This window comes from Boleophthalmus pectinirostris, unplaced genomic scaffold (assembly GCF_026225935.1).
Source record: "Boleophthalmus pectinirostris isolate CB_2022bp ecotype Guang Dong unplaced genomic scaffold, ASM2622593v1 HiC_scaffold_4, whole genome shotgun sequence".
In the NCBI taxonomy this organism is placed as follows: domain Eukaryota; kingdom Metazoa; phylum Chordata; class Actinopteri; order Gobiiformes; family Gobiidae; genus Boleophthalmus; species Boleophthalmus pectinirostris.
The window spans coordinates 30,890,887-30,894,950 of record NW_026571353.1 but is presented as its reverse complement, the minus strand read 5'-3'; the positions used below and the strand labels follow the sequence as shown (position 1 = coordinate 30,894,950).

General features: G+C 44.9%; 1 pseudogene; it reads right to left on the bottom strand.

Moving 5' to 3' along the window:
* Window positions 1-926: 926 nt before the first annotated feature.
* On the bottom strand, window positions 927-1,044 carry LOC129411383 (5S ribosomal RNA; annotated as a pseudogene).
* Window positions 1,045-4,064: the final 3,020 nt, after the last annotated feature.

Genomic DNA, 4,064 nt, shown 5'->3' with positions numbered 1-4,064 from the left:
CACATCCCCTGTTTTACTCCATGGAAATAGAAAGTTAAAACCATGATTTGGAACATTCTTCATGGAGATAGATGAGTTGTGGATGAGTTGAGTTGGAATATTATAGCTAAAGGAAAATTTCTGTAGATACAAGCAGAAAGCGGCCCTCCACGACCAAATAAGAGTCAGGTTTGTGGAGGTGCAAGCCCACTCACAATAAGGAAGCAAATTCTTCAGTGCAGTAAACCCAAACGAAATGAAAATAAAAAGCTATACATTTAGATTCTTTGACTTTATGTAGTATTTTGTTTCATTCACATATGATCCCATTTGTTGAGGTTGTCTATGTATTGACCAACTGAAACCCAGTGCTTAGGCATCACCAAACTCGTTTTGGTCATCTCAGTAAATTGCTTTTCCTACAAAAGAATGACAATAATGCTAGCAAGTCGCAAGTACACTTTTCTTTTTACAGTCATTAAAAAAATAAAATAATAAACCCTTAAAATTAACAAGTTTATCATATCACAGTTGCTGTTTCTTTTCCAATGAGGTTCATTTAGTCTTTCAATAATTTATGTTATTAGGTTCTTTTTTCAGACCAAGAGTTTGTTTTCATTGTTTTGGTCACGTGGTGTTGCTTTGACGTAAGTAAGTAAGTAAGTCTTTATTTTATATAGCGCTTTCCACAGACATATGTCACAAAGACACTTTACAGAGCATTTATAGATTCATTATTCTTTTTACTCCACACCCAGTGATGGTAAGCTACTATTGTAGCCACAGCTGCCCTGGGGCATACTGATGGAAGTACGGCTGCCATGCCAATCAGCACCATTGGTCCCTCCGACCACCACCATCACTCACGCACACACCACTTTCATACTAGGAAATGTGGGCGAAGTGTCTTGCCTAAGGACACAACGACAGTTTTTGCGCCTGTTGCCCCCCTGTGGCACCTGATTTTCCCAGTGGTCTCCCATCCAAGTACTAACCAGGCCCAGCCTTGCTTAGCTTCTGAGATCTGACGGAATCAGGCTTTGACAAACCGGTATGGCCACGGTATGGGGACGTGTCCGCTCAGCTGATTTATACAGATTTTGGCACTGTCTTCCTACCATTGGAGGCAGGATGACAGCGCCAGCTTCCTCAGGACAGTATCTCAGGTGTGTGAGAGTAAAAAAGCCCCCTCATCCCGGTTTATAGTCCTGTGAGCACGTTTCCGTATTTCAATTGCCTCTTTAATCCAGCGATGATATTTATTGTCCTCTGTCCCAGTGATGTTCGCTCCGTCCCAGTCCATAAAGTGGTTCTCTCTTTTACAGTTGTCAGAAATGGCCAATTTGAGTTGTTCCTGTTCTGCTTTGTGCTTTGTTGCTCGTGTGCACGCCTTTGCTGTTTCCTTCTCGCATTTTGTTCTGTGTTCTTTTTTCGTGTACTGAACGCCCTCCCTGTTTCTCCAATGTGTGTTTTATAGCCGGACATGCAGGGTATTTCGTATATGACATTATATTTATCCTCTGGTTCTATTTTGTCTTTGGGCGGGTGAGTAATTTTCTGTACGGTTTCACTGGTGTGTTCATATTGTGTTTTCTCATTGCCCTCTGCACTTGTTCTGTTATGCCCCTGATGCACAGTAGGAAGACAACACTAAAACCTGTAAAAATCAGCTTATCGGACATGCACAGCAACATCATGTGACCACTCTGAGGAAGAGCGCTAGTGAGCAGTCGAAACTGTCAGGTATGAAAACAAACTCTTGGTCTGAAAAAAGAACCTAATAACATATGTTTTGTTTAGTTTTTTTCTTTAAAGCTGTTCAAATAATTTTGTATAAATGCCTAAATATAGTTAGTCTGGTAGATTAGTCCATGGACCATTTTCCCAAGCCAAGCATGTAAACCTAACTAATGCTTCACAATTACAGCTCTAACAGCTCTATACTAATGTGTATATACTGTATTTATCACTCATTATTTAAGGAATCTTTTGAATACAGCCACATTCATGACAAACTTTTCAGATTTTCTGTGTGCAACATCAATAAAACCTACAAGGACTAAGGAGATCAGCAATTTAATGAAACCTAATGCAACATATTTTATTGTTTTTTTGTGAATTTGGATAATACATTTATTTTTAAACATTTCCTATTTTATTTTCTTTGTTATAGGTGATAAAGTCCCATTGAAAGTGCGAGCTAAGCTAACAGCATTAACCGTGTGTGATCAGTGTGTGTGTGTGTGGGCAGAGCCGTGTTAATCTGCTTAAACCTGTGGAGCGGCGCTGTGTAAAACGCCTGCAGACGTGAAGGTGCACAAGGGAGCGCCGGAGAGCCAGGCAGGGGTCCGACAGCTCCTCCGAGGGGGGCTAAGCTAAACACTAACGTTCGCACAAGCCCCAGGGTGAGCTCTAAAGACGGAGAAGTGTGGATAATTTCAATTTCCTGAAGATTCTTCGTCTACAGGCTGCGCGTCCTGGCTCTCCGGTCGCCCCCGCGCCTCCTACCTGCTCCGTCAACCCCCCAGCAAACCCCTGTCCTTATCCTTCTCTTACTCCTCTCCTCCTACTGCACCCTCTCTTGCTCTCTTCGTCATCCCATGCTCCTCTCTCATGCTCCTTCTCCCTTCCCCTTCCCTCCACCCTTACTCTCGCTTCCTCCAGCTTCCTCTCTATTTCCCTCTATCCTCTGTTTCTCTGCTTCGTTTCCTGCCCATCTTCGTGCTTTGTTTTCCTTACCCTCATTTTCCCTCCTCTCATCTTCCCCATTCCCTTCTCCATCCTTCTTTCTGTCGCTCCGTACCTCTCTCTGTGCCTTTCCTTATTTTTTTCACCCTTTTCCCCATACTCATCTCCTGCTTCCCCCTTGCTCCTTACCTTTCTCCTTCCTCTTACTCCTCTCCATCTCTCCATTTCACCCCATCCCTTCTTCTCTCCTCTCTCTTCTAACTTTTCTATCTCTCCATCCCTCTTTCACCACATCCCTGCTTCTCTCTTCCCTCTCTCTCTCCCTCTCTCCTTCTCCCTATCCCTTGCTCCTCTCCTTTCTCCCTTCCCCTTTTGCTACCCCCTTCTTCTCTATATCTATATCTCTCCTTCCCTCTCTCCCTCTCTCTTTTACTCTATCCATACTCGTCTCCTCCCTCTGTACTATCCTCTCTTCCTCCCTCTCTCCTCCCTCCATCTCCTGTTTCTTACTCTTCTCCCTCCCTCCTACCCCAACCTTGCTCCTTACCTCTCTCCTCTCTCCTTCCTCCCATCCTCTGCTCCTCCTCTCCTTTTTCCATTTACTATCCTCTTCTCCTCTCTCTCCCTCCCTCTCTCTCTCTTTCACCCCATCTCTGCTTCTCTCCTCCGTTTTCTACCTTCCTACTGTCCTCCTTCTCTCTCCCTCCCTCTCTCCTTCCTTATCCTCTTTAATATCCCCTTCTCCTCTCTATCTCTCCATCCCTCCCTCCCTCTCTCTTTTACCCTATCCATACTCCTCTCCTTCCTCTTCTCTCTCTGAACTATCCTCTCTTCCTTCCTCTGTCCTCCCTCCATCTCCTGTTTCTTACTCTTCTCCTTCCCTCCTACCTCAGCCTCACTCCTTACCTCTCTCCTTCTTTCTCCTTCTTCCTTTTTCCATTCGCTATCCTCTTCTCCTCTCCATCTCTCCCTCCCTCTCTCTTTTACCCCATCCCTGCTTCTCTCCTCCCTCTTCTCACATTGTACTATCCTCCTTCTCTCTCTCTCTCCCTCTCTCCTTTCCCATCCCCTGCTCCTCTCCTTCCTTTCTTATCTCTCCACCCTTCCCTTCCTCTCTCTTTCACCCTATCCATTCTCCTCTCCTCCCTCTTCTCTCTCTATACTATTCTCTCTCCTCCCTCCATCTCTTGTTTCTTACTCCTTCCTCCTATTCTCTGCTCCTCCTCTCTTTTTTCCATTTGCTGTCCTCTTCACCTCTCCCTCCCTCTTTCAACTCATCCCTGCTCCTCTCTTCCCTTTTCTCCCTTTGTACTATCCTCTCTTTCTCTCCCTCCCTTCTTTCCCCATCTCCTTCTCCTCCCCTCCCTGGTCCAATATATTATCCTCTCTCCTTCTTT